Source organism: Cupressus sempervirens, chromosome 4 (genome assembly GCF_028749045.1).
Source record: "Cupressus sempervirens isolate cs-2001-9-10 chromosome 4, ASM2874904v1, whole genome shotgun sequence".
Taxonomy (NCBI): Eukaryota; Viridiplantae; Streptophyta; class Pinopsida; order Cupressales; family Cupressaceae; genus Cupressus; species Cupressus sempervirens.
The window spans coordinates 290,678,401-290,690,520 of NC_143121.1; the positions used below are offsets into that span (position 1 = coordinate 290,678,401).

Genomic DNA, 12,120 nt, shown 5'->3' on the forward strand with positions numbered 1-12,120 from the left:
CTTCTATGCTATAACCAACTGTTGTTAACCTTTGCAACCAAACAAGTTATTTTAGTAGGATTTAACTAAAATACATTACCTCTAGATCTGATTCCAGTACCAATCAACTTACCATCTTTGTCTTTGATAATACAAGTCTTCTCTATGAATTGCAAAAAATATCCCTTGCCTATCAACTATCCAACACTTAGCAAACTATGTTTCAAACCATCAACAAATTAAACATTATTAGTGTTAGTTTTACCATCAAGAGTAATAGATCCAATCCCTGTAATATGATAGGCTACATTGTTACCAACTCTAACAATACCTCCATCATGATTTCTAAATTTGACAAATTTGTTCATATCACCAATCATGTGATGTGAACATCCACTATCAATTATTCAATCTAATTTCTTCTCAACTTGGGTAACTAGAGCTCTTTCTTCTCTAATTTCTCTATCAATGTTATCTTAATTAATAGTCACAAATCCTAATTCATCATCACTTTAAGTTTGATCTTTTTCATTAGATTCGTCATCCTCCTTAGCATATAAACTATTTCTATCCTTATCTCTTCTAGGATTGGATTTTCCTCTAAATGTTTTCTCTCTTTTAGGAAATTTAGATGCACAGTGACCATATTTACCACAAGTCCAACATTTAAATATTTTCTTACCATCTTTCTCTCTTCTTACTAGAAGGGTTATTTCTTCTTCAATATTTCCTCTTCAATATTCTTATCTTCTTTAGATCTGTTACTACTAGAAATGTCTCCTCTTGCATTTGTACTTCTTGACAAATTAGGTTGAATGTTCATAGAACTGAAAGTTGTCCTCACGGCCTTTCGTTGAACAATATTGTTCTTATTATGGAGTAACAATTCAGACTCCTAGTTTAGTAAGGAATGCTCTCTATCCTTACCCACTTCTCTACCCCCTTCAAGTGTCACTATTTGTAACATTTAGGGGTAGGGGGGTTGGAGAGGAATGAACCCCAGGTCAAAAGGATAGGGACTTGAATCAACTTGGGCTAATTCTCTAGGCCATCTTATTTCTACTTCTAAAGATTTTAATCTTCTAAGCAATGCTTCCTTTGTGAAATCTTTGGTGCAGGACATTACTAGTTGAATCATCTAAGTTGTTTTCTTGACTGGTGGTGATAAAAATTTCATGGTCTTCCATATAACCTCATTATTTTGTTTAGTTCCACCAAGAGATCTAATGCTTGTAATAATTTTTAATATTCTACCAACATAACTTCTTATGGATTCATCTTCCATCATCTTAGAATCTTGAAATGTGCAAACCCAATTTTGCAATTTCATTCTTTTTGCATGATCATCACCTTCAAAATTAACTTCTAATGCTTTCCAAATTTCATGAGAAGTTTGAAATGTCTTTATCTAGCTATATTCATTGTCTAGAAGAGTTGACAATGGGGCTTCTCTAGCTCTCATGTTACACATGAACAAATCTCTTTCTCCCTCATTGCATTCCTCTAGCTTTTATTCTTCAAAAATTTCCTTCTTAGCTTTTGTCAAAAGCCAATATCTTGGAACCATGCACTAATACATTTGGCATCAATTTGCGACGGCTAAGTGTCACAATTACAATGGCAATGTGTCGCCACTATGACAGTAATAGACATCTTTATTTTTTAGTCACCAATTACGATGTCTATCCTCTACTGTTGCAATTTTGACGCCTAGCCATTGCAATAAAACCACTTTATACTAGCATGAATCCTGTCACAATGCATGCGACATACGTCACAATTTTGATGTCCACCCTAAGCATTGCGACGGGGTCGCCTCGACATCTAGCCACAGGGTTGTTATGGCGACAGTCGTCCCATTACTTCCCTGGATGTTGTAATTGCGACATCCTTGGAAAATTGTGATAGGGAAGCATCAGCACATTCTATGATGCAATGGTGATGCTGTGTCTGTGATGCACATTCTATTGCAATGGTCGGTCAGACATTGTAATTGTGATGTCCGAGGAAATCACTATGGCAGGGTCATTGTGGAGGTGATGCCAACTACCATCATCACCACAGCGACCCCGCCGCAAGCATATTTAGCCTGCTGTGCCTTCAACCATGGTGTTTTTGGTACTTTTGGCTGGAAATATATTTAGTTTCTTGACTATATTTCTGCAACCTATGTGGATGCATAGCTTTTACACATGACCCATTCATTTCCCTTCTCTTATAGAGAAAAGTACCATTTTTTCCTCCTTGCCAAAAGGAACATATAAAGATTCATTAGGACTAAAAGCAATTTTCTCAAAAACAAACATAAAAACTGCAACATTAATACAAAAAACAAGCACTTGAAATAAGGAACCATCTTCCAAGGATAGGAGCTTAGTAGCCTCACTCTCATTATCTATAGAATTGTGGACCACACTACCATTCTCTAGATGCTCACCAGCTACAAGTTTACCATTTGAATCATTTTTTGGAAGTTTAGTAGCATGATGCCGAGTAATAATTCTTGTCAAACCATTTGTAGAATGTTTGACATTCTCATGATATGTTACCATTAATTTTTGAATAAGCTTCAGAATTTCTACCAATATAGTTCTCATTATCATTGCTCACATCACAGTTTCAATAATTTCTAACAACCATAATATTAAAATTACCCATAGAATAAGTTCCCTTTATTTTAGATTCGTACTTCTTAACATTGTTACTAGACCCATTCGATGTGCATCCATTACTTATGGTATGACTTGACTAGGAGACATTATTTGTTTGAATACCATTGGTTCTTGGAGGCACCATCTGTAATGTAGCATCATGATCCACTGATGATCTGGATTTACTGCATGTATGGCCAGATATTGTGTTCTTTTCATTTGACAAATTTTCTACCTGTTGGGATATCTTGTTTACACCTGCAACACTAAAAGAGATTGTTGTCGTTTGGAAATAATGCATGTTTTGTGTCACCTGGGGGGCATATGAATCTTGTATGTGGGTTTCCTTTGGATGTCCAATGTTCAATGACACCCTCTTCTTTAGTTTAGAGCCATTATACTGAGATTCAGACCCGCCTATTTTTTGAATGCTAGTTTTCTTATCTCATATATAGAATAGCATGTAAGCTTTTTAGGAAATCACACTTTTCTTACTGACTGAATAGAACTAGAGTACAAAATGTCATAAGAATAAATTCAATCAGTCTAAGAAACTTCAGTATAATTAGTGTTACCATATAAGGAAAAGGTTCTACATAAAATTGTAGTTCTTTTGTGTATTTTGTTATACACAAATTATAATGAGCTTGCTCCACAAAATTAAACATGTCTTCACAAGTGTAGCAAATGTATACCCGATTATCATCTAAAGCATGCCAGATGCCTGTGGATGAACGAATAAAGTAGAAATAATGACCAGAATGTATGCTCTAGGCATCATGAACAAGAACACCATAAAGAGTGTACTTAAAATTTCCCTCCTCTAATTGATCAATAGAAAGAGAAACTAGAATATCATTCACACGTGCAAAATTTATTAAAAAACTAGTAGATATTACAAAACTATATTATTATATTCCACTAAAAATGTGATCCACTACCAAATAATATTGTAAGGGCTACTTACATGTGAACTGCTAACAAATGGTTTGATATCCAACGTACAACCAAAGTCTACTTTTTTGTCAATTTTTCCTCCAGATCCAACTACACTAAAGCGCTTGAGATGAATTGCAAGAACATTTGGTGCTTTATCAATTTTGAGTTGTTCTAGAGCCTTCACTTTTACTTTGCACCATTCACATTGATCTCTTTTCACACCCTCATCTAATTGCTCCACTGCCATGTAATGGGATAATGCTTTCAACAAGGAATCTGCTCGAATGATCTCTAGGCTCAAATCTAAGAAAGGATCAAATTTATTTGAGCAATAAGAACATTGTGTGCACTTCACCTACAAGCTAGTTTGAAGCAATTGTTTACGAATAAAATACTTTTCTAAGACTATAACCTAGAGTTCCCAACATAAAAATAATTTTGAAAGGTTTAAGTGACTCAAAAAATCCCATTTATGAAATGAACAATAAATCTTGGAGGTGTCTATAAGCCCCTCTCTATTCCCTCGCTAATATTTAAAAAGATGATGTTTAGATATGGATAACTTCTTCTGATATCTTCTTACATTCACTCATCCTTATTAGCAAAGTACAATTTTTTTTGAAAATATAAACACCTAAAAATCACAACTTGATTTATGAGTCAGCCACCAAATATTTTATGTACTAGACTCTTCTCATAAGCAATAGGTGATTCAATTAAACAATATATATAAATATACTCATACTAGTGAAAGAACATTTTATGTTTTTCTATGTTTTTTTGGATATATAATTTTTTCCTTTGTTCAGAATATGAAATATATAGCAATACATGGGAGTTGAAAGTGTAGATACAATGCCCCTCATATGATCTTTCTGTCTCTTGAGTCAATTCTTTCTGATGTGCTTGAGCATACATAGAATAAACCTGCATCCTTTATAAGTTTAGGCCAATCTTGTGAAGCAACAACCTGAAAGTTCAAGAATCACAAGAAAAATTAAACATGGAAAAAAATCCAATACTATCATCATTATAATCTACTAGAAATAGAAAATTGTTCATGTCCAAACCTATCAATAAATGCCTAAATGCAACACCTTTTCCTATAGAATAATTCATCTACTCTAATTTTAAAAACTTATAGAAATTATATTTTAGAAGTTTGTTAGGCAAAACACGTAGATAGATATGACATTATTCTCATGCTCAAATTACACACCCACTGATAGCATAACATATATTAATTCAATGAAACTAATTTTAAGAAGGGTTCAGTAATCTAGATGCCTATTTCACATGTAAGCAGTGGTACTCAGCAACAATCATGAGATAATGTAGTTCAGATTTTGGTGAGAATGTTGAAATTTGATAAATAAACTTACATTGTTAGTGAATGTACATGTAAGTTCATAAGGATCATTGTGATGAAACTAAGTTACAATCATGATTCCAAGAACAACCTGTCAAATAATAAACAAGTCAGAATATGAATTTTATTAAATTTTAAAAGTTTAGAGATTAGAGATTGGATCTGTGAAATTTAGTTTTACATGTTTAGGGATTCAAAAATGAAATCGATCAACCAACATGTAGGTACCATGATGAGATGACAAACACCTGTCCATATGCAAGAACTGTGGCATTATAACCTTGGAATAAAATATCAACAAGTGGAGCAACACATTCTCCAAAAATCATTGATGATGGAGAACCAGTGCTGCCATACACATGATCAAATGTAAATGAATGTGTACTAATTTGCACCTGCAAAATTATAATCAGAAATTGGTAGAAGTTAGAAATATACTCTATGACTCCATTGAATGTAAAATCCAGATGTCAGAATCTATATGATTAAAATACAAGGCATTAATGGATTTCAACAAATTGAAGCAAGTACTGAGAAAATATGCATCATGCACTATTTAAAAAAAAATGGCATGATAGTATTTTCATGTGCACATATTAATATACAAAAGAAACTAGCAGTTTGAAAGCTGTGTCTGATATAGAAGTGTAATTAAACAACAAGAGAGTTGGAATTGTAAAAATTATTGTTACTGTATTTCTAACACTATAGTTTTATGATGAAAAAAAGTTCTATCGAGTTGCTCAACACACACACACTGAATATTAATTTGTGCAGATTCAATTACTAAGAGTCCAGTTTAAAAGTGTGCAAAGTTGTTGTCTAAAAGACTTTGACATAATTCATGAGCTCAAAGGTGCTAATCAATCTATGTTGTACCATCACAAGGAGTTTACTTTAACCCATACAATGATTTGATCAATTGACATAACTGATGCTCTACGAATCTCCTTGAACTTTCTTTATAATCTACTATACTCTTGAGATGCATTGACCTACTCTTGATAATCTGTGGACACTAACATATTTACTTCTTTCTTTCTTGAAATTCAAATCCTTCGAGTACTTACATATTTTCTTCCTCTTGGAGATTCCAACTCAAAAAATGCATCTTCACATCCATTTGGTGAATGCACCATCCAATTTAGTAAATGTTAAAGGATCAAGCATTTCTAAGGTTATATAACTTCAATTATTTGAACTAAGTGTGGACATTATTTTAATAGAGGCAATCTTGTGCATCTATCTTGACCAATGCACCAATCTTCATAGTGCCTCTAGGCCAGGATGCTTGCTTCAACTTCAAAGTAAAAAACCATTGATGATAGTGTTCCTTTCATTTCATGAGTTCTAGATGCCACAAGAAACAAGGGAACCCTCTGCTAATCGAACACAAATGTGAAGGAGAAAACTCTGCTTACTTGAACACCACTTTGACAAGCCATAAGAACAATGATTGCAGCTGCACAACAAAAAACCGCAACCATATCTGACAAAATGCTTTTCCATTTCTCAGCCAATGACTTCAATATTTGACTGAAAAAAACCATTCCTGCTTCCTTCTTGATAAAACTAGAATATATGGTCTTCATTCAATCAAACATTATTTCTCACTATCAAGTCCCTAGATAATCTCATCAATTTCTGATCTCTGAATGAGTAACTTTCTCAAACATCAATTAAAAAAGAACATATTGATAGGTTATTCAACGGATGATATTGATATGGATTTTTCAATACTTCAAAAAAATTATACAATGTAATTTAATATCAATATGTTACAGTTTTTTGGTTGTAATATACATTCACAATCTTTTCTTTTTTAAAAAACTACACAAAACATACCTAGGCTCCATGTATAACCTACTTCATGTTGTGACTATTGTATATCTCCATGCAATGCACGAGCTTTACTAGGAAATGATTCAGCAAGCTCAGATGCATCATTCTTTGTCTCTGTAAAAATAATACCGCGTCCCCCACTATAAAAGTAAAAAAGAATTTACCTTCCGATTAAGAATGGATTTTCTCATGAGAGATGCTTGACAATACAATAATTAGAATTTACAAAAACCATTTCCAAATACATAGATCATATATTTCTCATCTAACCTGCTATAGCAGCGAATGACATCTAGTATAACCGTTGCTCTTGCTTTATAAAAGTAGTGAAGAACAATGTGCCTCACACTTGTTGCTAAAGATTTTAACAAGACTTTATGCTAAAGTTTATAAATGATGGCTTTTTCTATGAAGAGTTTGGTCACATATTGGCTTTACAAATCTCATGTTGGCCTTGTAAGTGCCCCAGAAGCAATTTTTTTGACTCAAAATAACATCAAAAAAATGCCTTAGTGAACTATATGACTACATACAAGCGAATGTAATGAGAAATTTGTTCTTATGAACCACTACTTGTGAAGCATGGGTCAAGAGTTGAATCCTGTTAACAATATCACAATATAAGGTCAATTTTTCCAAACAAATTTTGAGAATATTTTTGATGTTCAATATGGTTCAACGAATTTTAAACATGGGTCATGAGATATGAACTTTAGTTAACCACTAACCACTGCTCATTGAAATATGGATCATTGTATGTTGAATCCAGATAAACAAGAACAAACTGATATAGTACAGAGCACCAAATATTTGAGTAATCTATACAAATCAAAATATTGTAAGAATTTGGATATCTTAATTAAATGCAGAGATAGCATAATTTGACACATTGCAGAAAAAAAAACACTTGAAATTGAATTCAATTTGAGAATAAGAACAAGTAAACATGAGAAGGTAACCATAAAAAGTGAAACACTAAAGATACATCATGGAAATTGGCACTTCTTATTGAAAACTCAGCAAACATGTAATTTATGTCATTCACAAAAGAAGTCATATAGTCATATAGTTACAATTTCAATACAAAATTACAAATCATACCAAGGATGTTTTCCACGTCCTCCACAAAGCCCATGTTAAGCATTTCATCAGCCTCATCAAGGACACAAAATTTCAATGATTTCAAGTTTAGACTACCTCTCTCAATATGATCATGTGTAAAGAAATTGAAACATTATTTTTACCAATGAAATGTTGCATATCAGGAAAGTAGTTAATAAAAGCTACTCACTTACCTTGATATGACCTGGTGTTCCAACAACAACATCTACACCTCTGTGTAGTGCATTCTCCTATGGACCATACAGAGCACCTCCATACACATAGGATGTATTACTTGCAATCATCAATAGATCCTGTCAAATTTGCATCTATGTAAAAGATGCTTGTGTCCTTCCACTTGAAAGGGGCCTTAGCAAGACATAGTGTTATAGGTCTAAACATAGGACAAAATAGAGAAATATTTAGTATCTTATTGAGCTTCACTTTGTTTCGAGAATAGTTTAATATTCTCTACTAAATAGGGCCAAACACATGAAGGTGGAAGCTCATTTGGCCCCACCCCCCTCCCCCTAACATCACTCTACATTCCCTGTTAACATCTAACATTCATTCATTCTTTCAACCATTAATAAAATGTAACATTCAATCAATATCACATGATAACATTCAATCAATATCACTTGATAACATTCATTAACACATTAGATTCATTAACATGTAACATTCATCAATATTTTGCATTAACACATAATTCATGAACATTCATTAGCACATAATTAAATTCATTGAGACATAAGATTCAATCATTATCAATTAAGGTATATAGATGACAATCATTTCTTTTTTCTATGTAAGCCCTAAGAGGAGCATCAGTGTCATCATCAATTCCCCCCTCATCAGTTGTTTTGTTCTCTATTCTTAATGATCTCAAATTCCTATGCTGTTGCAAAGGGGGGTCCTCTGCAATAACAAATAAAAGAGTTAAATTAAAAATAATTTATTATAATTGTTACAAGTATTTAATTATTTTAAATAACATAACTGTGGTGCTCTTTACCTGATCTAACCACATCATTTTGTTTGGACTCAATGTTAACACGGTCATGAACATCAACCCCTCGATCCTCTACAACTGCTATATAAAATGTTACGTTAAATCCAAATAGAAATTGCAATTACGTATAAAAAATTTAATAGAAAATGTATACCTCCACCATTGGGATGCACATCATGCAAGCCTTCAGCATCCACAGTTTGTGTAGAAGGATTGTCAGGCTGCATTCCAACATCCTATGCATTGTCATCATTGCTTGCTTAGAACATATATACTTACTTTATATTGGAACTTAACATCAAATATACTAATTGGTAAAGTATTCAATTTGAAATAAATTTCATTTAGCTTATTTACCTGTGGCTCAGATGCATCATTATTAGAACCTTCCACACTACTGATTTTAGCTCGTAGTCATTCAGCCATGGCTCTATAGCCTTGTTGGAAGCCAATTCTCTTATCCTCTTCTGTGAGGCATCTCTTGAACTCTGAGCCTTGCATTTTTGCATGGTATGGTGAATTTTACTTGCATTGTTTCATCAAATAATGGAGGGTAGCTAAATATCAAAAGGAAATGGTAAATAGTTAGCAAGGTTTCCAACCCTTGTTACACCTTATTTTGGTCATGTTGGAGTTGTTCTAAACTGTCTTTGGTCTTTGGGAGTCCTAGAGGATCCAATTTCACTCTTGGTTGGGTGTGTAGAATAAAGGTCAAGTGTTGCAATCTGCTCTGTCCTAGTAACAACAAGTTTGCCTTAGACCTGATTTATTTTGGGTTGTGTTGATGTTTGTTTTGGTTTGCATTTATGTTAGAGGGTTGGAGTTGTCCAAAATACTTCATTTCAAGGTTGGGTGTATGAGGCCTTGAATGGTACAAGGGAGAAGTAACTAGTATGCAACCTTATGTGATGAGTTGGGTCCATGAATTAAAGGAGCAGACATTGTAACAACATATTAGTTCATTGTTTGAGGGTAAATCAAGCCTTGAATGTTCTTGTACAGAACAGAGGATTGGGGTGATAACTTGAATTGCTTAGTTGTTCCAAGGTGCTAGGAGTTTGTTGGTGCTTGGTGCAGGAGCACCTAGGCTAACCTCTACTAGTTAGTCAATTTTGGCTTGTACTTGACTCTAGCCAAGTCAAGAAGTTAGTGTAATTTGGTTGAAGAACTTAAAAGGTCTTGTTTTATGTTGGCTAGGTGAATTAATCACTAAGACTAAGGTCACACAAATAGCCTTTGTTAGTTGTTATTTAAATTCTTAATGTTAGGAGTTAGGGATATTGAGTCATTAATATGTCTTAGGCCTAAGAATGGTTAATGGTTATTAAATAAATATGATGATCATGAATGATCTTGGATCCTCAAAATATGTGAGGATAAGAAGCCTATAATATAGAATTAAGGCATGTGATGTCTTAGTGGATTCGGCACTTAGATCCATCTAAGTGAAAGTGAGAAAGAGAACCAAAGTTAAGGTGTGGATCATCCAAGGTGGAGTTTTCAAGGTGTGACTCTTGTAGTAAAGAGTGAATAGGATTTAGTTAATGATCTAATCCTATTAGGAGATCCTATAGTAGCATAGGATACTAGGAGATAAGAGAAATCTCTTGGTGGAAGTGGAAAACTAAGCCTAGGAGTTTTATCTTACACCAGTGCTTCCAAAGCGTGTTACTCTGCATCATATATTGGTGTGGAGGAACACTGAGATCCAAGTTGAGGATCAAGAGCATAGACAAGCTAGTCTATCCTAGCATTTCCCATCACATTATATAAAAAATTTGATACAATTTTTCATTTACTAATACTTACAACTCTTGCTTGAAGTTTTGAAAAACCACCAAAGCTGATCTTGTGTGTCCCATGCTTTTCTAGTCTTGCCTTGTTGCCTTTAATGTGTTAGGCAATCTATAAAAAGTTTGAAATATGCTAGATAGTATAAATATAGAGGTTAATTAGTACATAATTAGATTCTCAATAGTATCACATACCTTGCTTTACTCTCTAATGGTGTAATATTATTTTTCTTGTCAGCTTTATACTTTCCATCCAAAATCAGAGCCTGCCACTCAGCCTCAGGAACATAGGGCAGACACTCATACCTGGGGTTATCCTATAAATTTTTTCTGTACTGTTCCCTAATATACTTCAAACATAAACTACCTTTTTCAAGGATCTTGTTTCTCTCAAATGCATGAGGTCCAAAGAGTTGGGTCATGCTCTCTATAAGATCATCCTTCAATGGTTTGTGTTGGTTATTCCACCTTTTAAGGCAAAAAAAACATGTTAGACTCATAAATGAAGTGAAGCTACCTTTAATATAGTTCAAGAAATGGAGGAAAAGGAAAACTATTATAGAAATGATATGAAATCAAAATAGTGGTTTGGGGTTTTAGTTAGGATATGATGTTCCACCAGGTACGCAGGGTGGGCCCGAATATTCACAAACACTCATCAACAAGTTTTCTTCAAAAAACATCATTCCCTACAAAACAATCATGGGATCATTAGTCGATGAAGAGTGATCAAAAACTAAATTACTATTATATCACTATAGAATAATAATAACTTTAAAGTACCTGGACCTTTGGCTACTTTTAATGGAATGCCTTCATCGTCGCTGACGATCAATATGACATCCTTCACCATTCCTATACTAGGAACATAGGAACATCTAGGAAATGATGTTGTAGCTCCTATTGCAAAAAAGTTTCATAAGTTTCATAAGTCTTTGTCATGAAGTATAAAAGAACAAATGATAATTGATGTTAAAAAGTTGTAAAAAAAAACTATTTGTTGCTATCATAAGAGAGAAAAAGAGGGATGTGTGTACTAGCAAATGGTGCAACAGTCAATGCCTGTAAGCTTCATGTTGCTGACTCAGTAGTTAGAAAGAGATTTTTGGTTATCCTAGATGGAGGCAGCATCATCATAGGATTTAATTGATGTGAAGCTGAAGAATAAAATTGTTAGAGAATGCATAAATATAGAATGCGTGGTCTAGCATGGACAAGATTGTTAGAGCATTAAAAAAAAAGGATTGTTTGAGCATGTATTGTTAATGATTATGATCATTCCTATATATATTCAGTGGAAAAAAAAAGTGGGGAATGGAACATGCGATCTACCTAAACCACCTGCAACACCCTCATCATGGGAATGGGGCTCGAAATCACGTAAAAAACTCTGCAAAGACAATGCATCCATTTTTTAATTAATGCCATAAA

At 33.6% G+C, this 12,120-nt stretch overlaps 1 long non-coding RNA gene across 1 annotated transcript; it reads right to left on the minus strand.

The window, feature by feature from the left end:
- Positions 1 to 3,790: 3,790 nt before the first annotated feature.
- LOC149561142 (uncharacterized) lies at positions 3,791 to 5,295 on the minus strand. The gene is made up of 3 exons (XR_016363405.1): positions 5,187 to 5,295; positions 4,497 to 4,539; positions 3,791 to 3,924 (listed from the first exon to the last, which is right to left on the minus strand). It is a non-coding gene; the product is annotated as an uncharacterized LOC149561142 (long non-coding RNA).
- Positions 5,296 to 12,120: the final 6,825 nt, after the last annotated feature.